This window comes from Acomys minous (genome assembly GCF_964271855.1).
Source record: "Acomys minous genome assembly, chromosome: 9".
In the NCBI taxonomy this organism is placed as follows: domain Eukaryota; kingdom Metazoa; phylum Chordata; class Mammalia; order Rodentia; family Muridae; genus Acomys; species Acomys minous.
Window position 1 is genome coordinate 5,467,270 of NC_140490.1, and position 24,017 is coordinate 5,491,286.

The 24,017-nt window shown below is 45.2% G+C and overlaps 1 protein-coding gene across 2 annotated transcripts in view; it reads right to left on the bottom strand.

The window, feature by feature from the left end:
* Positions 1 to 24,017, bottom strand: part of LRMDA (leucine rich melanocyte differentiation associated) — a 1,017,118-nt gene that overhangs the window by 983,538 nt on the left and 9,563 nt on the right. The gene's annotated exons all lie outside the window — the stretch shown is intronic.

Genomic DNA, 24,017 nt, shown 5'->3' on the forward strand with positions numbered 1-24,017 from the left:
ATCCATGCAAATCAGCACCTAGGATCCTACCCTGGAGTGTTTTTGTGTTGAGGCAATTCTGTGTTTGTCGGAGAGGTGACCTTATAATAAATAAATATCTGTCTTGCTGAGGAAGAGTTCTCTCCTAACCCTTATCAAGCTAATTATACCAGCACAACACAACGTTTCCCTAAATGCTTGATCACTTCATCCTGTTACTCGGGAAATATTATTTTAAAGAGGTGTGATAGATGCAAAGTGAAACACTCGGATTTCAATTCCAGCCCCAATTCCCGGATCCCCTCTCTGAGTAATTTAGGGACTTCCTCCAGATAGTTTTTCATATTCTTTTAACTGACATTTTATCTTTATACAGTATCTCGGAGAATGAGCACGCGCTAAGACAATGACAGCCAAGAAGGCCTGTCATTTCTCATTCCGACAAAGACAGATGTCTTACACTGGCTTGTGCCAATAATAGATCCAACAAAAAACAAAAGAGACTACACCTGCCGCTGATGTAAAGGCACCAATTCACATTTGTGACACTCATTTGTCAATTAACAGATTTCTTCCATTGTTGACACACGAGACTTAAAAGATGTGGGCTCGAATGTGATGAATTAAACAAGACAGATGAGTAAGCTGCGAGCTGCAAAGTAATGCTATAATGTGCTTTAGATATGAATATCAACTGACACCCCTGACAGGCCATACAAGGTTTTATTTCATTTTGCACTGTATCCAGGCTTCATACTTTGTCTTCTTTGTTCGCTTTTCATCAAGCTCCTAACATCTCATTCTGACAGCCAGAGACATTTAAGGCACTTTCGTTTCAAATGCAAGTTAGCGTACTTGATTTGTCATTAAAATGCAAAACGATTGCCTTGCTGGTGCAGGTAAATGTAGGTATGCTTAAAAACTGTTGGGTCTGCACACGCAGAGCTGAAAACGGGCTTGGGTGCTTGCTCTCCCCGTGTTAGCCAGCCTGGAGGCCTGGCAGGGCCCTACTCCACACCGTTTTTTTGACAAAGGCCTGCACAGAGAGCCCCCCAGGAGCTTCCAGTCACAGAATTAGCCAGTGGCAACCCACGGGCAGAGAAGGGAGCCAGGCCTCTGGAAAGCAGTGTTCCCCTCTTTGAAGTGCTCTGCAGAGCTGCAAGTTGAGCTGAATGCACACAGCACTGAGCAAATGCAGAGCACACATAGGCAGGCTCATGTCAGCATGCTCATAGAGATGGACCCCATGGAAGCCCCATATGTCAGCCCCTCTCCATCTCCACCAGTGAAAAAGAAAACTCCCAAAGCCTGGACACTCTGTAAGAGAGACAGCAGGGTGGTGAGAAAGGGGAATGGATAAAGAGCACACACCTTGCTCCAAAACACAGCCTCTCAATACATGGTCAGACCGCAGAGTCAGGAAGATGCAGGCCAGCGTTCCTGAGCTCTCCAGGCTCTCACTGAAAGGAGCTCGCTCTGCACATAGAGAGAAGGCACCAGACACAAGCCAGCATGGTGGCACATACCTTTGATCCCAGTACTTGGAAGGCAGAGGCAAGTGGATTGATGTGAGTTTGAGGCCAGCCTAGTCTACATAGTGAGCTCCAGGACAGCCAAGGCTACATAGTGAGACCTTGTCTCAAGGAATAAATTAATTAATTAATTAATTAATTAATTAAAAATATATATATATGTATGGATGTATAATATGCATATATACTGGACTCAGAAGAATCTTCAAAGACTTTACGAAGTCTCCCCCAGGTCCATGGCTGCTGCCGTTTTACTTTGCTGGCCAGTCACATCTCCGTGCCACTATCCACGTTCTCATCAAGTCTAGGACAGAACGTACACAGCTTTCCCTGCCTCTTTATGCTTTCCATCCTGAGGGTCCCCTTGTTGTGTTCTTACATTAACACAATAAAGTTATATTCTTTATATTTCAAAAATGTGCGTGTTTTCCGCTTATTAATTTAGGATTTGTTACATGGACCTCAGCAATAAAACTAGTGATATCGGTAAGAAAAAGATTTCTTTCTCTACAGACGCTTCATGGAAAAATGTCTAAATAATTATTTAGTTCAGTGATCTTGCTCTTTGGCAAACTACCTCATATGTACACGCATAAGCACGTATGTGCCATGTCACAGCTTTGAAGGCCGGAGGACAACTTGCCCGAGTTGGTTCTCGCCTTCTACAGCTCGAGTACAGGGGTCAAACTCAAGTGAGCAGGCTGCTTGGCCAGCACCTTTGTCTGCTGAGCTACCATGAAAGCCCTCAAAGTGCTTCTTACCAAACCAAAAAATAGAAAAATACATATGTATCAACATAGATCAAACAATAAGATAACTAATAATAACTGAAATTTGCACATTTATATGAAAAGAAAATTATGTTGGCAGTAAAAAAAATCCATGAGAACTAAACTTCATAAAACATTAAAAGAAAATACAGGTTGCATGGCCTTGTAAACAGTCTAATCTCACTCTTGTAAAACTTTATACATATTCAAATGTTAGTGGAGTTTTTTTGCTCTGTAATAGATTGTGGGTTATTTTTTATTTCCTTGTGTATATTTTTCTGAATTTTTATATTTGTATAAAATAAATATTTTGTTTATAATTACAAGAGTGTAAAAGAAACTTTTAAAAAACTAATTTTATTTCCTTAGTATGTGGTGGGGTAAGCTATGTGTGGCACATTGTGCACATGTGTGCAGGTGTATGCATCTGTGCACGTGTGTGAAGAAATCACACATGCAGAAGAAATCTCCTGTTCTGTTGCTCTTCACCTTATTCCTCTGAGGCAGGATCTCTCATAGGTGCTAAGCTGAGAGGCAGCAAGCCTCTTCTCCCTGTTCCCAACAGCGCTAGCATTCCAGGCAGAAGTCCGGCCACACTCATATCTTTTACAAACAAAATGGAAAGTGAGGACCAGCACCTAACTAAGGTTGCCCTCTGACCTTCACACGCATGCCAGCATATGCACGCCCTTACCCACACACACATGTATATGCATACAAAGTGGGGGGAAATAGCTCAGAGATCCAGAGTGGTGATGACCCACAGGCCCAGCAGCTCAGCAGACTGAGATGGAAAGATCCCTCAAACCCAGGAGTTCAAGACAAACCTGAACAATGCAGTGAGGCCCCACCTTTCCCCACAAAATGGCGATCAGTTCTTCCTCCTGCCCTGTGAGAAAGCTGGTCCTGAGACTCAGTTACAGTCTGAGCCTTGGAGCAGGAGCCATGGGTAGAAAAGTCCTCCCTGCTCTGAGTTCATAGAGGTACAAATAGATTTAAAGAAACAGTAAGTCGCTGGAATTCATTAAATAAAATGGAATTTCACTCTAGCATTTGGCTTTCTTAGAGTCTTGCTATATCCTATTTAGCACTTAATATTCCTTTGGAGGGTTGCAACAGGGTCTCACTATATATCCCAAGTTGACTTTCAACACAAGAACTTCCTGCCTCACACTGTGAGTGCTGGAATTACAGGTGTGCCCCACCACGCACAGCTCTCCTTAATATTCCATGGAGACTAATAATAATTATGCTTAGTGTACTCTAATGAAGATTTGCTTCCTTCCTACCCTGTTCCCCTCCCCTTAGAACAGAATTAAATTGGAGAAAGTTCTCTCTGTTGTCCTTGCCCAAGGGAAGTGTGGCCATTCAGTTTTGTTTTTAACTGTGGGGGATTAAATCAAAGGCCTCGCCCATGCTAGACACGCACTCTACAGCTGTGTCCCGCAAACCCTGGCCATTCACACCTAGTGCTTTACAATCTGAGCCCTGCACTTTTACAAACCTTTCAACGCCACACAACGCTAAAGACAGTTCCACTCACAAACAAAAGAATCAAAAGTGACAAAAAAGAACTCTGGGGATAGGTGTTCTGCTGGGACACCTTCTGCGAGTACAAAACTCACATTTCACATTTGATCTTCATGGCCCTGCTAGGCCAGCACCATTATCGCTGGCTGGACAATGACAGTTAAATGGCCTCGTCAGCAGCTCACTGAGACCTCGGGATGGACTACAGAAGAATGCCTGTAGCTCTTCCTCCAGCACATCCTCCAGCCTGGGTGCCGCTGCCTTCCTGGTCTCTGACAGTGACTCCCAACTGTAAGCTAGCAAGAGTTTAGGTTTCCATTTAAAAGCAAACACACAGCCTGTGGTCCTTTGGGGTTACTATGGCTTAGGGACTTACCAGCATTCGAACAACAGCCTTTGTGACCTAAGTTGACCCCGGGGAATAAGACAATGGACAACTTCTTCGAGACAACAGAGACTTGGGCTCTTAAGAGTTGTCCAGATGAACACAATCAAGAAGACCAAAACATACCAGAGATGGAAGCAGACAGGGTCCTGGAGGTCCATAAAGAGGCGAAAAAATAAAAGTTACTCAACCTTGCCAGAGGGAGACTTCTAAAATCAAGAACGCCTGACTTCACCAAGTTGCACTTTATTGCACCTCACAGATATGGCAACGTCACAGAAGCCAGTCGGCACCAGGTTTTCTACCAGCTCGGATAACCCTTAGCATTTTTAGCAGTAAAGTATTCCTTAATTAAGGTGTATGCTTTCTTAGACATGACGCTGTTACACATTTAACAAACTATAGTGCAGTGTAAACATAACTTTTATATGCACTGGGAAATCAAAAACTTTGTGTGACTCACTTTATTGCAACATTCACTTTATTACGGCAGTCTGGAACCCAACCTGCTATCTCTCTGAGGTATTCCAGCACTCACAGCCTAGAATTTTTATTGCCTCTTGGGGAGAGGGGGAAAAAAAGCCAGATAAAGTCAAACATAACTTTAGGAAGAAAACAAAACAGCAATAGCCTTTGCAGGGTAGGGATGGGATCCTCCTTTCAAAGCCTTGGAAGGCAGGATTCTCCTCAGATTATTACCAACCTACACCAGTTTGCCAGCAAAGACGCCTGAAGGCAAGAGGAGGCAGTCAAGCTGATTCTGTGTAGCCTGGTAGAGCAGACAGCTCAGCTGTTGGGCAAAGCTACATTTCCACCTTGGCCCATAGGAAAGCCATTTGATCACTGCACATTTTCACTCGTGTCTCAACTGTGGAGTCATGGCTCTTACTCGCCATAAATGTGAAGAGGGTGACAGGGGAGGGAGGTTGAGGAATGGGCGGCATGCTGCCTCTTCTAAAGTAAGCTAAAACCCACTTAGTCAAGTAAACTCCCAGAAGACTCTGTGTTCCAAACTACCATGAGCGTAACCCTACCTAGGGTTATAGGGAAAGAGAGGTTGCTACCCCATCTTGATAAACTTGCAGTCCAATGGATGATGAAGTTCTTACAGAGACCCCAAGCCATGTGCAGTACCACAGAGGTACAAACTCCCCTGAGACTGGCTGACTGCGCCCCTAGGCAGACTGAAGAACAGTAATAAACATAATTTCTCCCCTTCTGAAGGAGCACAGGGCCGGCCCACAAGGCCTTGCAGGGTACAAAGGGGCCTTGCATGTTTGCGGCTCAAGTTATAGAATAACTCCATTAGCTGTGACCCTTCTAACAGCATAATTGCCACTTATGCATGTCAGTGTGGACGCTCAGTCCTTGCCTGGCCTGCGAATGGGCTGCCCTTCTTCAATACAGATGTCCTCTCTCCCACCTCGGGCCTGTAACTCCACTGTGAAGGCTCATGTTTTTTCCCCAGTCCTTCCTTACCTGACTAGCCTCCCTAAATGACTAACATTGCCAATGTCTGCATGCCACAACCAGCCCTACTCCACACAGGATGGAAGCTATGTCTTCACATGCTGGAAGAAGTGTACATGCTCTCCATTTGTCTCTCCCAGGACCCTAACCAGTCCCCAGGGGCACAAAGCTCAGGGTCTCGCCATTCAAAGCCTTGATGTCATACAAACCACAGACTTGATTCACAAATCTTGACCCAACAGGCCAGTCCTGCCCACCCACTGTGATCTGACAAGGTCTCCATCACTTTGTGAAGTCACCCTTGATGGAGTCCTCCCCTCTGAGAATATCCTGGGTACCAGCATCTACATGATGCCTCCGTCACTTAACTGGGCTGGACCGTCCTGGGTGTACATCAGGACACTCATGTGGGTGGCTCCTGAGGCTCACCTGGGGTCATTCACCTGTTCTACCTTGTCTCCTTGGCACCATGCCCATGAATGCAGCCCCTCATTTCTGTCTAACTCAGTGATAATGTCAGCAGAGGTAACTCCAACGTTCCCCAAGCTCCCTGGGAGTGAACATAGCCTCACAGAACATTCCAGGTGTCTGTGTCCATTCTACTTGAATCACCTCATCTCCGCATCGAACATGCATGCTTTGGCAGGAGAAAGCACCCCATCTTTAAGTTGCAGCTGCCCAGGAACCTAGTACCAGAGCCCTCACGGGATCCTTGTCTCCCACTGTCCGAGAGTCTACAACAGTATCTAGGTATGGATAATGGACATATGGGAAGATACAGAAGTTTACCCTCTCGGCCCCTGAGGACAGACAGCTCTAAAGAGGTCACACTGTTCGGAGCAGAGCCTACCGGTACTTCATTGACTGTTGTATCTGTCATGACGCTGCATGAACCAAGGTCTTGGAGAAAGCCTACCCACAGGCACTTGCATCAGAGGGATGAAAATGGCACTGTAGCTAGAAAGACCGTTGTAACCTGGCTGGCATCCTCTAAACAGTGGCAGCTCTCAGGCTGACTTCCACCTCCAGCTAAGGAGGAAAAAGACAAAATGAACTTTAAAAATACACAGGTGAGCTTATCTCTCTAGTCGCTCTTCTAAAGCTGCGTGTCATAGGCTGGGACAAGTCCAGGGTCCCCCGGGGCAGGGCCCAGGGCATGGATAGACAATGACTCTGGACAACCATTGCCTGCATCCATTTCTCTAAACCCATTTTCTGAATTTTCTTAACTCAGCTCCAAGGGAAGAATCCGTTGGCTATTTCCACTTGCAGTGGGTGGGATAGCAGCCTTTCTGTGACGTTGATCCAGCTCGGGTATTTGAGAAGAGTTCACAACAGTGAGCCAGTCGGGAACCTTCCATTCCAGTGTCAGCACAGAGGCAGACATCTGCCTCCCACGTGCCTTCCCCCAGCCATCTTCTGCTCTTAGGACACAAGCTGAGGCATTTAGAGGGGACAATCAAGATACTATGAAGGACATAACCCTGGGATAAATTCTAACGTACTCCCCGCAAAGACGAGCAAGCCAGTGGGCAGGGGCATGCGCACACAGCTTCTCAGAAGGCAAGGGCCAGTATGCTGTCAACCTGCCCATCCCTTGCCCTCCACGCCACTAACCCCACAGACACACTCTGTAAGGCTTCAGCCACAGAGATGGCGCCTAACAAATGATAAAAGGAAGAAGAAAAACAGAGTCAACAACAACAAAAACAAAACCTAGGACTTCTAAAGAGCAAAACTTTCACAGCTTGGGGGGGTACGTGAAAGAGGAACAGCATCAGGTCTTGCAGGGGGTAGCAGGGGGTGCAGGATGGAACATTTCCACACAGTGATGTATTTAAAAAGAACGCATCAGAATCAAAAACAATCCCTTGTGCTATTATTTCTTAAGCAACCAGGGAGCCAAGCAAAGCTGGCTCTAATTAGCGCAACTTTCCCGTGGCAGAAATAAAGATGCAGTGGCTCCCTTTGTCAACGTCCTGGGTGCTTCTCCTAAACATCTACGTGTCACTCAAGGGTGAACAGACTGTAAAATCCAGCAGCCAGGTCAAGACACAGGGGACAAAAAACAATTCCAAGGAGCACATTCTGGCAGTGGTCAGAGGCCAGTTTTCTTCAAATTATCCATTCACTCTCCTCCTCCCCCTCACACTGCTTTTCAGGGGCCTCCACGGAAGAGCAGGTGCCCTCTCTAGAGGCATTCCACCCTACCTTGATTTAACTTTTCTGGGTAAACAAAGATCCCAAGGTGAATCTCCCCATGTCCCCTGGACCTCTCCCATTACATCAGACAGAAGCTCCAAGTGTCTTTGACACCCCTCCCAATTACCAAAGTGTTTTCCCCTCAAAAAGGTCCCACTACCCGCTTATTAAAATAATTTGAAGCTTTCACGGGGGAGACCATTTTGTCTGAATACTGTAAATAATTTAAATGACTCCTTGTATATAAATATTTAATATCAGAAATTGATTTCCAAATGAAACACACATGAAAGATGACCAACACCAAGCCATGTCTGGGCACACACTGGTGTTCACAGTCATGGCAGCATTTTGGGGTATCTGAAAAGGCAAACTCTCTGCCATATCACACTGGATTCTGTGTACTACATGCAGTACATGAAAACTGCCTCCCTGAGCTCCCTTTGTGTCAAGCTAGGAAGCTACCTGGTACAATCTTCAGGAAGAAAACCCCAACAAACCCCTGCTTTTCAGAGAAATGCTGTAAGTAGATATGATAGAAAAATGACGCTGAATGATTTTTTTTTAAATCACATTCTAAAAACATTCAGCTTTTCTCGGGTAAGCTGAGGCATTTTAGCATGCAGTCCTGCAAAGGTTCTGGTTACTAACTCTCATCATGTGACAAGAGGGAAAGGAGGGGAAAAATCTGTCTAGAACTTGTGAGAAAAAACAGGGCTGTGATGTGACCCCAAATCCCCAAACACGCACGGTTTCTCCCTGAGCAGTGTGAACCCTGAGTGGGATGAACAGCGGTCACATTAGAAAGGGTGGACAAAGAACAGAGGCCCGCGATAAACACCGCTCGCTGACCAGGGCCCCAGGCAGTGCAGAACAAACCAGCCTGAGACAAATGGGCACTGAGACCCCAGCACTAACTTTCCAGGTTTTCAGGCAGCTTAGGAGTGTGACCGCCCAGGACCCCAGCAACTCTGAAGTGAAGCAAAGAAAATAACATGAGCAAGCGACCCAGGCCGAGCCCCTCTCTCCCATCGCTCCCCTCTCTCCCCTCGCTCCCCTCTCCAACAATTCTGGCCAAGTCTGTTCTTCTATCTCTTCCATAGCTCCCTAAGAATAAAGGTAACCAAGACTGAGGGGAGACTGAGCCAAGCAAAAGGTGCCTATTTCTTCCACGAAGCCAGCGGTATAGAACTGATCAAATTAGTGCACACATACAAAACCCGCAAACGCATGTCGCATACCGCAAAGCACAGTCTCTGCTTGTGGAGTCTAAGAACCCACACACATACATATATAAAAACATAGTTTCTTTTACCAGAGCAATAGCTAAAAGGGGGGGGATGTAACTCAAGCTGTAGGGAAAGGTAAATCATATCTTGCCTTAGACTCAGCGATCAGCTCAGTGTAGCTAAATTAGCGAAACACTCCCTTGGTGTTTGTGTTCTCTTTTCCCTTTCTTTTCCCCTTGGTAAGCAGAGTAGGGGTGAAGTGTAATAAGTCAAAAGACAAAGCGGCTTCAAAACAAAATCGGTTATTTGTAAACAATCCTTCTGGGGGATTTTCCCCTCCTCTCCACGCCACCCCAAGAAAAACAGCCCTGCCAGTTATAATAGAAAGCCGAGTAAAGACAAATCAATTAGCTTGCTAATTTCTCCCCTTCTCATTTATTTAGCGCTGCACTGTATTTGTCGTAATTGACTACAATTATGTTAATTGCTAACTCCGGTATAATTACTATATTTATTGTCATTGAGCAGGCGATGTACCCACAGCAAAGCTGGCATTTGTTGGGCATCGAGAAAGCAAACTGTCGAGAGGTGATTCTCCGCAAACCGGAGGATGTGGCTTCCACAAATGAAAGGGCAAAAGAGATTTCATGCAATGTTAGTTTGAAAGCACTGGTTCATTAAGGATATTAATTTTCTGATAACTACACATTTAAGCGTGACACACTCCGTGCGCAGTATCTACAGGATTTCGCAATTATTAATGCGTGACAGTTTCAAATGCTAAGTGAATCAATTAAACAGCAGCATTCACAATCTGAGAAGAGATAACTGCTTCATAACTACCTAAGACTACAATTTTCACATGACAAAAAAGAGCCATTGAGGCGCCTTCAAAACCTGACAGGTCAAGAAAGAAGTTTGAAACAAAAGCACCTTCCAGCCATCATCTCCCCTCTTTACTTGTCAGATCAACTTTGCTGGTGTCTCCCCCAGAAATGCATCACATGCCAGCTGCCACAAGGTGATTTTTCATGTCTTGTCAAAGAAATCTTTTATTCTATTTGCTCTGCATTAACATGTTACATTTATTGATCAAGGGCCTGTTCGGCAGCCGCAGCAGGGCACTGAGCTCTCCATGCCTACGGGGCTTTGATGTCCCGGTGACATTCGAGCCCGAATAATGCACATACTAAATGGATTTAATGCAGAAATGTGTTTGGGCCTGACAGTTACATTAATAACAGCCCCTCACACTGATAAATATGCAATTGCTACTATTAAGAGTTACCCAATTATGGGGAAAATATTTCTCTACCTTATAAATAAATCCATCAAGGGGAAAAAAAGTTTTAACAATGGTGCATTTTCTTAAAAACACTTCAGAAGCAGGAGACAGGCTGTGTGGGGGCTAGAACCCCCACTTTTGCCCCGCTTCCAATTGTTTTTAATAAGTCTTGCTTTGTCTCAAGAATGGTTGGGGTTTTTTTTTTTCCTTCTTCTTCTTCTTCTAAACCTCTTTTGTTGGTCTTCTGTGTTGTGCCCATCTCTTGTTTCTGCATAACCAGAGAAAAAGCAGACACCCTGGAGAAGGAAGAACACGGTTCTGCGTAAAGTCAAGAGAGGAGCTCAGGGGGGCTGGGGGGCACAGCTGATCTCCATAATGGTGCGTCTGGGGAGGAGCCTTTTTTTTTCCAGCTCTAAAGAAAACCTGACCGACCGTGTGTGTACCTCATATGTCTAAACCCTAAGCGGCCTTGTGCTACAGCGGTGATGAGGTAGGGTCCAAAAGGAAAAGAAGAAGCAGCTGGGGTGGAAAGTCTCAGCCAGGGAGAATTTGTCGTTATTATATTCCTACAATTAAACACAGACACCCAAGTGCAAAAAAAAAAAAAAAAAAAAAAAGGATAATGGCCCCTTTCATCATTCAGGAACATAGAACAGCTAAAATCACCAACAGTCAGTCCCTGAGGAGACCCAAGAGGCTTTCCAGATAGGGAGCATACGGGAGTGTGAATCCATGTGCAAGTGAACATACACACACACACACACACACACACACACACACACACCATGTCTTTTTCTCTGACTCAAAAGCCAAAGTCCACTGTCCAGGGGCTGAGAAAACAAGGCTGCATCGTTTGTCCCATGACCGTGACCTTGGGTCTGAGCCAAGCTGCACAGCCTAAAGGGAAAGGAGACGCAGCCCAGGGTGGTTCCGCTGGGAACCCAGGCTGCCTAGCCCACCTGGGCCTCCTGGAGTGCTGCTGCTCTAAACTTCCAAAACTAGAGCTGGACTAGGAGAGCAGGAGGAAAGGCAAAAGTTTGGAAGTCATTGTGGTGTCCTTGTACAAAGAGAGACAGACAGACAGACAGACAGAGGGACAGACAGGGATAGAGACAGACAGAGAGCGCGTGTGCCAATTTACATCACAAAACCAATTTAGAATAACTAGAAAGCTAAAGTCAGACCTGGCCCATGTAATACCATTTTTAGCCAGCCGTGAGGTCTGGGGCAAACATCTGGGCTTCCCTGATCCTCAGCCGCTTGATATGTGAAACATGGGTTCTGATAGTTACATTTGGAGAACGTAGGACTACAGTTGAACACACATGGGACGGGTTCTGTCCATCCTTAGGAGTAAGGCTTGCGTAATGTTAGCTGCTACTGTTAATAAGAAAATAAACGTAATTGCTGGAAGCGTTTGCTCAACTCCCCATCCTAAGACCCCCTTGGAGAGGGGATGGGTCACCTCTCAATAGTAGCTGCCAAGCGTCTTTTACCATGAAGGCCATCTAGGGAATCCTTCTACCAAAACTGTCTCCAAAGTGTCCACAGGTCCTCGGCGGAACGCGCACGCGCACAGATAAGCACTAAGCAAGGCACTTAGCATCCTTAGCCTCGTGCACTAAATAGCAGTGCAGCTACCCACACCATCACTGCAACAACGGCAGCCTCCTGCAGCAGCAGGACTCTGTGGTAGAGAACCTGGCAGCCCAGCGACAGGAAAGTACATAAGAATTAAAGGCCCTGACCACTCTTCTACCCTGCCCACCCCAAAGCACCAAAGCCATCCTGGTAGAACAGGAGGGGCAACAGCGCTGACACCATGACAGCTCACAGTCACATCCTCTGAACAGACAGCAGGGCAGAGATGTGGGGAGCACTGAGGCCTCAGGTTCCAGGGGGGAGAAAAATGGTTGCAATGATGATAAAAGTTAATGCTTAAAACTCTAGGAATGTTTTTTAATTTATTTATTTTGATGTACTTTGGTGTTTGGCCTATATACACGTCTGTGCAAGGGATGCACTGGAATTTGAGTTACAGACAGTTGTGAGATGCCATATGGGTGCTGGGAATTGAACCTGGGTCCTTTGGAAGAGCAGCCAATGTTCTTAACCACTGAGCCATCTCTCCAGCCCCAATTCTAGGAGTTTTTAATTCGAGAGACAGACAGTAGAGGAAATACGGAGGCAAAGCTGATGGAAAGCACTTCCTGTGAGTCACAGTATGGCCATCCCTGAGAAGATTAAGCTCAGAAACAACCTGCAGCCTGCTACAGTTCTCTCTGGCTGCCCACTACTCTCAAGCCAGTCTTACCTCTGTGGGCCCAACACCCACCCCACCTTCTGTACCCAGTGGGTAGAAATCTGGGAATATCAGGAAGACTGTGAGAGGGAGTGAAGGGAAGAAAACACCATGGCAACAACTCATGGGCTGACACCTGCCCCTGAGTGCCCATCCCTGCCTGATGTAGCCGAACTGTTTTCTGTTCTAGGACTCATGCCAGAGAGTGTCAGAAGTAGAGAAATCAGAATCACAGCTGAGGTGTCATATATGACCTGGCAGGTGGCTGTGCATTTTGCCTTTTGATTGTATGTTAGCTCGGTTGCTAGGGACACTTGAATACTCTTAGACACTTTAATACTCTTAGAACATAAAAGAGTTTCTCTGTTCTGTTGTTTTTAACCACATTGCTTAGCTTAGAGGGGATGGTGGTTCCAACATATGCAGAACGCTACTGGGTTTTTGCTTTGTTTTGTTTTATTTTTGAGACAGGGTTTCTCTGTGTAGCCCTGGCTGTCCTGGAACTCATTTTGTAGACCAGGCTGGCCTCAAGCTCACAAAGAATCACCTGTCTCTGCCTCACAGATGCTAGGATTAAAGTCCTGCACCACCGTGCCCAACTATGAATGCTGAGGCTCTTAAGAATCATAAAAGAGAGCTGGAGAGATGGCTCAGCAACTAAGAGCACCAGCTGCTCTTCCAGAGGTCCCCAGTTCAATTCCCAGCAACCACATGGTGGCTCACAACCATCTGTAATGAGATCTGATGCCCTCTTGCAGCATGCACCATATATGCACACAGAACACACCCTGATACATAAATAAATATATTTTTTAAAAAGAATAAGAGATTTATCAGTGAACAACACACTACAGAGAAGTCACAGTCTATCTTTGTTACTAACATCACCCCATTCAGAGTCACTGTGTGACCCAGGAAAGACCTGGGCATTTATATTTCAGAAATAATTTGTACATGGCCCTCAACTGTACAGACACTATTTAACAAGACCTGGTGCTGATGGAGCATGGTCCATGAGCCCATCATCTGTGGGGGACAGGTAGAGAATCTGTTCCCGGACCTATCCCTGATTGTCAGAGATTCAAAATATATGGCATGAACCAGCGTGACCTGTAAACTATCAGGAACAACTAGAAAACTACATTATTTGTAACAGAATAGGTTTGACTGTGCTGAAATTAAAAATTAGCCCCAAAGCCTTATAACACTTCCTCACTTAAAGTCCTCGTCCAAAATCGATGGGCACACTCATTTATGGTTGAAATCTGAGACCTACAGTAAGAGGAGAGGAGTGGGTTGGCTTTCTTAGAACTTCTGCCCAGTGGCCATCCCGAAGGACACAGAGGCGCAAACATAGGATGCTGAAAGAGAGGAAACCCTCGCTGCCCGTGAAGAGTCCCAGTGGCCACCAGAGAATGCACTGGGTTGAATCCAGGCTCTGAGCCTCCTTGATAGTATCCCATTGCCATGCTTATGGAGGACCCAGTAGATCCCAAGCAATGTAATAGGCATGTTACCTGTGCCTAGCAACAGAAGTAGGTCTGGGAGTTCTAGCCACAGCAGCCAAACACCCAAGTTGGGCTCAGTTCTGCCCAACTGCAGCACAAACAAGGGAGGCCCAGTGTATCTGCCCTGAAGAAGCCGTGACGATGTGCCAGATGCCCGTTTCATGGCGTGCAGCTGGGCTGGTGAAGAGGGCAGAGTCAGCGGCTCTTACCTGGAGCTGCCCAAACCGCCTCAGTCCTTTCCAGCCCCTCCCGGCAGAAGGCAGGCGGCAGCATGCAAGTTCCTATCAGAAATTTTCTTCTAAGCAATTTCCCACCCAACACATTTATCAGTGGCACTAAATAAGATGCGACTGCAAATAATTTAATTTTTAAAACGTAAGCTTCCTGTTGCCATAGATCAATTAAACCCTCTCACTTTTATTGCCAGATTGACGTGGGCATATTTATCACTGTTTACCACAGGAGCTCTGCTCTTGCCTGCTGTGTTCAACAAGCTAAGCAGGCAGCCCTCTGAAACCACTCAGGGCCGTGGGGAGGCAGACTGGGGCCACAAGCGTGACTCTCTCCCGGCCCAATCAGAAAGGGAAACTGATGCTAGGACAACTCACTCAAACGCGTTCTTTGCCTTGTACAGATCCAGAGGCCAACTGGCTAAGACATGGGCTTCTCTCATTAACCTAAAAAGTGAAAGGAGAACTGGGGCAGCTCAGGGAAGAACTTGGGATAACGGGCATTCATAGGTTTTATAAGGAGGCAACACGGCACCTGCACCAAAGCCCTTCCTTCGGAATTTGTCCAAAGTAACTCATCAGAGTATGCTCATTAGTGAATATTGTGAGGTTGTTTAGAATTGAGTTATTTGTAATGTGAAAAGTTTAGAAGCAACCTAACTGTCCAACACTAAGGAATGATCTAAGGCACCATCAAAAACTGTTATATAAAGTCTACTGCATGGCTTAGTGGGCAAAGGCACTTTCTACCAGAGTCATGGCCTGAGTTTGAGCTTCAGAACTTACATGGTGGAAGAAGAGAACAGACTAATACAAACTGTCCTCTGACCCTACACACACACACACACACACACACACACACACACACACACACGCATGCATGTGCGCACACACACAATGTAAAAATATCTTAATTATTATGCAATAGTTACCAAAATAAAAAAAATGTTTCCAACACAGTCTGAGCATATGCATCATGCTGATGCCATTGCAACGAGTGAGCCTACCACACAGCCATAATGTAATGCGGATATGTAACCACTAAGACTGTCAGTGACGTGAGAGGAAAACTGTCTCCTGCCTACCTTCCTGGTTTTTTTTTTCCCAGTAATCCTACACATATCATTACTACTTTTAAGAAAAACATTGCACAAATAAGTCTTAGGTGTTTCATATAAATACAGGTGTTAGGGTGTGATTGTTAATGCAAGATGCAAGCAAATTCGATGTGCAACTTGCCACTCCTCCTGGCTCTTGGCCAGTTAACATGCTCTACTCTCATTCCAAGGCAGACAACAGGATCTGGTCTTGGAAATTATGCCCCAAGAGCTCATGCCAGCCTGTTCCTGCAGCTGACCTGGTTCTGACCCACCACAAGAAGAATCAGACCCAGGCTATAAAGGCAGAAGACAGAGACTTCTGGGCTTTTAAGGGAGATTGAGGTTTCATCTCTTGCATCCATTTCCAACATACAACTTGATAAGACACCCAATGGCTCCAGAGACTTTGATCTCTGGAAAGACTCCCTAAAACAATATAGCCTGAATCCACAATTTATTTAAGGTTTTCCAAGACAGGATTTCTCTGTGTAGCCCTGCCTGTCCTGAACTTGATTTGTAGACCAGGCTGGCCTTGAACTCACAGAGATTCTGGGATTACAAGCATACACCACCACACTCGGCTTGAATCCACAATTTTATCAGGGAAGAACTAACCAATTTATTGGATAGTTCAAGTGAGAGAGAGATGGATTTACTATAGTTAATAGATGAGGTGTAATAGGAATGGAAGGACACGCACATACCAGCAAGTAAAGGTTCAGAGCTTTAAAATCTGTAATTATCTTTCTGCCAGTATGAATAGGTGCCCACAGGAAAGTGAGCAGATCTCTTTGCGTGTGTTGTATATGTATGTATTCATGTATATGTGTATTCTTAAAGAATAGTTTTTTAACACACAGCCAAGGAGCAGCAGGCAACAAGTAGAGTCCCACCTGGGTCTTTTTCCATGTGGGGATTAAAGTCAAGAGTCTCACACATGCTGGTCAAGTGCTCTGCCCCTGAGCCGCGGCTCCAGTGCTGAAGGTGACTCACAATGATGGGGTGTGTGCCTGAGAGTGAGGAACAGAACAACCCCGAAAGACATGCTCACCAATGCCTCGTTCCTTAACATCTTGGCAAGAGTTAAGTCTGAACCTGGCCAGCCATGAGGAGATGCCCTGGGACAGACCAATAACAAGCCAGGCAGTTACGTCATCAAAAAAAATCTCCAATAAAAGAAAGCTCAAAATCTCATGGATTCACTAATGAATTCTACCAAAGAAAAAGACGTTCATGCTAATCCTTGGACTGGCTCAAACAACAGAAGAGAAAGGAGCATTCCAAATGCATGTCACAATGCCAGCATTGCCCTATACCACAGCTGGACAACAACATTACTAATATCTCTGGTAAACTTACATTTTATTAAATTTTTTTCCCTGTGTCCAAGGTAACTTTTATCCTTTGTTATTTTGGCAAGGGCTGTGAAATTATTGATTTGTATACTTGTAACAATCCTGTCCCACAGTGTATGACGCTTTTTAATGTGCTGCTGAATTTGTTTTCAGAGGTACAGGAAAAAGCCTTCAACAGAATTCCGAACCCTTTGGTAGGACATGAATCAGGTACGGACAGGGTGCACTGCAGTATAATGAAGGCCTAAGGTCAGCCCCTCCCTGGAAAGCCATTGGCCGTTGGTAGCTACTGGGGGAAGGAAAGCCATTGTCGTTAGTGATGCACCCACTGGTGAGTCTCCCACACCCATTTGTGGGCATCTCTAGTCAAATTCAGTGGGCTGCAAAGCAAAAATACAAATAAAAAGAGATAGTATGGGAGAGGGTGCTCACTGAGGAGAGGGAGGTGATGGAGGCAGGAGAGAGACAAGAGAGGGCGGTCGGTGAGTATGGCCAAAACGTATCGTATACACGTACAAATCTGTCAAAAAAAAAAACTACATTTTTAAAGATTAAAACAGTGAACAATGACTTCAAAAAATCTGAGTTAAGATTTGTTTTTATTTTTACCCAGGCATAGCAGCAAGCCCTCAGGAGGCAGAAGCCAGTGGCTCTCTATGAGTTCAAGGCCAGCCTGGTCTACATAGTAAGTTCTAAGACAGCCAGAATTACACAGTAAGACACTGTCTTGGAAAACAACGAAACAAAAAACAAATAAAAAGGATTTGTGTTTCTTTTTAATTATGCTTGTGAGTAGAGGTGCCTGCAGGGGCCAAAAGACAGTGTCAGACCCTCTGGAACTGGAATTAGAGGCAATCGTGAACTACTTGGGATGATGAGGACTAAACGTGGGGCCTCTGCAAGAGCAGCAAGTGCTCCTAACTGCTGAGCCAGCCCTGCAGCCCATGATCTGAGTCCTGAAACAAGATCGCTGAACATAGACTGGCAAGATGGCTCAGCAGGTAACAGTGATTGCCACCAAGCCTGACAACCTGACTTCAATCCCAAGGACCCAAAGAGTGGGAGTTGTTATCCTCTGACTTGCATGTTCATCCTATGATGCAGGCACATGCATGCATGTCTACACACACACACACACACACACACACACACACACACACACACACATACGTGTGCACGCATACACACCAAATAAATGCAAAAACTTAAACATTGTTTTTTGAAAGTTATTTTTTACTTTTATTGAAAACAGATCTCCCCCTCCCCTCTCACCGCCCCTCCCATCTGCATCCACCCCCTTTCTGTCTTGCACTAGAAAACAAACCAGCTTCTCAGGGATAATAATAAAATAAAATAAAACAGAAACTAAGCCATTGAGCCCAAGAGAAATTTTTAAAAGAATGAAAAACTATCCAACTACACAATAAATTTGCCTCTGACAAAAAAATGCCCATTGTGAGGAATATGAACACTTCTGGTGCAAGCCAGTTCTGTGATAATTCACTAACTGATAAGCAGGGACCAGAACATTTAAGTAATTAGTATGCTTGTAAATATGGCCACATAGAGTGTATCCACAGCAGTAGCAAACACAGGTTTCTTGAGCCTGGGAGTTTAAATCTGCAGGAGCTGCAAGGAATGCATGGTTGTTATGTGTTGACCAAAGGCAGTCTTACACTTTGTACTGAATGTCACAACATTGAAAAACTGAATCTAATTGGTGACTAAGATCACTTTCAGAGAAAAGGTAGAAAGTCTATATATGACAGCCCCAGAAAACGTGGCACTGAACAGTAACAAGCTGGGAGCTTCTCCTCACACACAGGACAAGGATACCCACCCTTGTCAGTTTTCTTTGATATATTTCTAGAAGTCTCAACCAAAGCAATTAGTCAAGAAAAAGAAATAGTGAGACTCTAAATCAAAAGAATAGAAGGAAAATTGTCTCCATTTGCCCTTGTTATGACCACACTCACAGAAGCCACAAAGATTCTATCAAAACAAATTCAGACAAGTCAGCAGGTATAAAATCAATATATAAAAGTCAGTTCCATTTCTATACACTAAGAACAATCCAGAACAGATTCAGCAGACAGTCCCAACAGAACTGAAGGAAAAAATAAAACACTTAGTGATAAACTTAACCAAAGAAGTGAAAGACCTCCTCACCAAGAACTATAAAACACTACTGAAAGAAATTAACAACAATACAAATAAATGGACAACAGGCTGTGTTTGTGGACTGGATGAGTTGCTAAATGGACTTTATACTTACAATACAATCCTTACAAAATCGAAACATTCATCACAAAACCCAGATGACCACAAAAGACAGCCAATGTGATCTCAAGCAAAAGGAAGAAAAGCTAACACAAACTATCTAATTTCAAAATACACTACAGGGATACAGTCACCAAAGCAATCCAGTATCACATAAGGTAAGAGTGGGGCACAACACAGCACCCAAACATAAACCTATCCACTCATGGCTAAGTGCTCTTCAACAAAGGCACCAAGACCACACCAGGAGAAAGGATGCTCTCCTCAATATAGAGGCTTAAACATGCCAGGCATGGTGGCACACGCCTTTAACCCCAGCACTCAGGGAGGCAAAGGCAGGCAGATTACTGTGAGTTCAAGGCCAGCCTGGTCTACAAAGCAAGTCTAGGACAGTGAAGATAACACAGAGAAACCCTGGACTCAAAACGACAAAAAACAAAACAAGAGAGAGAGAGAAAGAGAGAGAGATGCTTAAACATAAGACCTGGAACTGCAAAGCTACTAGAATAAAACAGAGCAATTATTTCTTTTTTCAATTTTTTCTATTCTTTGAATTTATAATACAATTACGTCATTTTCTGCCTTCCCTAGCCTCCCTCCAACTCCTCCCATGTACTTTCCTCTGCTCTCTCTCGTATTCGTGGCCTTTTAAAATTTGTAACGTGTGTGTACATATACATGTATATATTCCTAAATACACAAATACAACCTGTTTGGTCTGTGTAATGTTCCTTGTGTGTATGTTTTCAGAGCGGAGCTTTTGGCATTGAATAAACGGTTGGTGCGTTCTTCCCTGGGGAAGACTATTTCTCCCGCTCTCAGCGCTCCTTAGCTGCCTGCAGTTCTTCGACTGGAGTTGAGGTCTCCTGGGCTTCTCCCACTCCGAGTTAGAGGTCTATTGATGTTATCTTTGTTCAGGCCTTGTTTAGGCAGCCATGTTGGTGAGACTTCAAGGGTGTAAGAGAGGGGAGTAACACGGTACACGTGTGTCTTTGGATCTGTGCCTATGGGAGGGTGGCACTGTTATAATGCATGTGTAGCTATCAGAAAAAAACTTGGAGGAGTCAGTGCTCTCCTTCCACAATGTGAGCCCTGGGGTTCAAACTCAGGCCATCAGCCTTGGCAGCCAGAGCCTTTACTCTAGGAGCCATCTCACTCGCCCAAGAAACTGTTTCTTGGTGTTGTTTGGGCAACGTTGTTGTTGTTGCTGCTGCTGCTGCTGCTGCTGCTTCTGTTGTTTTAAGGTGCAACACCAAAGACAAAACTAGACAAATGAGATTCCATCATCAAACTGTACAATGTTCTGAGCTGGGGGGGGGGGGGGAACAACCATCGGAAGGAAAGGTAATTTCCACAGTAGGGAAACATTTGCATACCATGTTTGTTAGCCATCTCCGCAAAAGCATAACAAACTGCTGGGGTGACCAATTTAAGAGGAACGATTTCCCTCAGCTTAAAGCCTTGGAGGTTCTAGTCCATGACCAACTAGTCCTCCTGCTTTGGGACAAGGTAACATCATGGTGGAAGTGTGTGGCAAAGGAGGTCCATTCACAGACCTAGTAGCCTAAGACCTCTCATTAGTTCCCACTAATGTTTCTCCCAAACATCCCACTACCTCCCAGAAGGGCCATAGGCTGGGAACTGGACACTTATCCAAACCATGACAGCATAAATATAGTATGAGATTTGCATCCAAAGTATATAATGAACACAACTCAATAGCAAGGACGTCGTGCTAAGTGAAATGAGGCAGACACGGAAAGGGGCAGCTGCAGCAGGAGCTCACACGTGGGGTCTGGGAAGTCACGCTCACAGAAGCAAAGACTAGAACGGGACTTGCCGGAAGTAGGGAAATTAGGAGGCGATAGTCACAGAGTAAAGAGAGTCAGCAACATAAGATGAGTGAGCACTAGTGAAGAAAGGAAGCTAGATCCTTCCGTCATAACACACAGAGAAGGAAAAAATCCAGCCCAAAACAGATTCAATCTAATCATTGTCCCCTGGTACCACATGGAGAGTATAGTTAATATTGCTGGATTATGTACTTGATATGTGCTAAAATGGTAGCTCTTTAATATTCTTACCACAAAAAATAGCTAAGTATGTGAGGTCATAACTGTGTGTGTGTGTTTGTGTGCATGTATGTGTGTGTGTGTGTGTGTGTGTGTGTGTGTGTGTTTCAGAACAATGAAACTTTTACATTCCTCTAGGTTGCAAGATCAGCTACAATCTCTCTGTTGGACGACATTGGGGGGGGGGAAGGGATTCTATTTATTTAATTTTTAATAGGTAAAAGCTTACCTGTGACACAACATTTAGAAGCATCAAACACGCAAATACAGGGACAGAGTTCTCCCCATCTCTGCCCTTTGGCCTCTCATTCCTGCTTTACACTCTATTTTTCAACTTTTGTGCAGACTTCTACATTTCAAGATGTTCTACAGAGACACTAATGTAAATTTCTTGCTTTTCCCCTAGCTACATTGAGATGCATCCAACAGTTAAAATTATGATATATACTGTGATATGGCTACCAGTCAACCACACACACACACACACACACACTTATGATCTCACATACGTAGCTATTTCTGTGGTAAGAATATTAAAGATTTATCATTTTAGACACACACACATTTATTATGTCTATAATATATAATAATACTATATTTAGCTTTGGGGGAAAAAAGGGTGCCTAGAATAGGGGCCAAGCAGGCACAAAGAAGGACAACTTCAGGCAAGAGACCTCAGAGAAGTCAGAGCAGGAGGCCACAGGGCAATCAGCTGGGAAATGTGGTCTCTGAGACCCCATGGATATGGGGTGGGGGGAGTAGTGTCTATAGAGAAATTTCTACTGAATACAGCATTTTTAAGACTTTTGATTTGTTGTGGTTTTTTTGTTGTTGTTGTTTGTTTGTTTGTTTGCTTTGAGACAGCACCTCACAATGTAGCTCAGAGTGACCTTGAACTCACTCTGTAACCCAGGCAGACCTCAAACTTGCAATTCTCCAGCCTCAGCTCCCCACGTACTAGGATTATTACAGATACAGATACATGCCCAGCCTGGTTTGGGTACTTTGTGCATTTTAGGTGTTTTTAATTAACCTTGTATTAATTCCCTGAGAATTTCGTACATGCATACAATGTACTTTGACCATATGCACGCCCCCATTGCATCTCCTGAGTACAGCTCCAACTCCCCCACACACACACACACCTCGGCTCTTGAGCACGCTCTCCTCACTAAACCTGGAGCTGCCCGATTCATCTAGACCCGCTTGCCAGCAAGCCCCAGGAATCTCTTGCCTCCGCCTGCTGGTGCTGGGATTGCAGGAGCACGCTGCGCTGCAGGCTTTTTACCCGGGTTCTGGAGATCACACACAGAACCTCATGCTTGCAAAGTGAGCCCCTTCCTGAGTGACCCCCCCCACTAGCATCGACCCCTGAAACACAGCAGCACGCTTAGGTCTTCCCGTCAAACAACCACAGCCTTTGTATGTGAGCTGACGACCTCCTGGTCTTCCTTTCTCTCCATTCTCCTGCTCCCTCGTCTTTTTTTTTTTTAAGAAGAGATGGTTTATTAACTAAAACATCTTAGATGTTTATATGATGCGAGGCAAGCTGGACGAGTGCATGAGTAAGCACAAGAGAAATGAAGCCACCCCACATGCACCCCCGCCCCAGTGAGGTAAGTAAAGAGGTCAAAGGTGATTCCATCCAAGGTACCCAACTCATGAGCTGCCAGTGTCTCTCCTGTTTGGGCTGTAGCTCCCCCCAACTTAACCAGCCCTTGCACTTGCACCATCCATGAGCCTTTGACCTCATTCTCCTTCCTGTATCTCCTCTGCCCCAACTCAGCCCAGGCAGCGGAGAGTTCACACAGAGTACAACACAGGCAACAGCAGGCTCGCGCACAGGTAAGGAGCTTCTGTCAGCTTAACACCACAGAAAATTCTCTCCTCTTCACAAAGGAAGTGACGGTCTTTACAACTCTCGCTCAAAGTCGACTACACGCACCTCTTATCACAGACGTTTCCCACATCTAGGACGCATCCTTTTCTACAGGATATTTCTCAATCTCGCCCCTCTGAGCTAAGAGTTCCTTCTCGCCCCCTGCCTCTCCAAGCTCCCCCAGGCCCAGCATCCTCTCAGCTAGAGGTCGGCAGAGCCTAGGTAAGCAAAGATAGTTCTTTCCTCAGACATGGCAGTTCCCACTTCCGTGACCAGCACCCACTGGCACCCTCCTTCACAGGGCCTAAGCTTCCTCAGATCCACCTCTGCGTTTCCACCAGACACTCACAAGGCAACTACAGGGCCCTACAGTTCCCGCCCCCCAAGGTAGAACTTGGGATATTGTGAAGAAGCTATTGCCTGAGTCCAGGCAGAGGCACTATGTAACATGTGACTGTCTCAGAGTCAGCTCACTCCGGGTTTTACACTCTGTCCTCTCTCTCTGGCAGAAGGATGACAAAGCACCCTGAATTTCTCTGGAGGCAGTAATCACATCTAGTCACCTTTTGTAGTAACATTGCAATGTGTGGGTGCTGAAGAAATGGCTCAGTGGTTGAAGAGCATTAGCTGCTCTTCCAGAGGGCCCTGGTTCAATCCCCAGCACCCACAAGACAGCTCACAACTGTCTGGTCTGTAACTCAAACTCCAGTGGATCCAACACTCCCACTCAGACATGTATCTAAGCCAAATTCCAAATGTACATATAAATAAATAATATTTTTTAAACAGTGCATGTTTATGCTTCCACATGTGCTAAGAACCCCTTGGGAGTCAGGGAGTGTATACACAGGGGCAATCCTCCCCTATGCCCCACAAGACACCCATTTTCCAGAGGCCATGCAGTGTAGA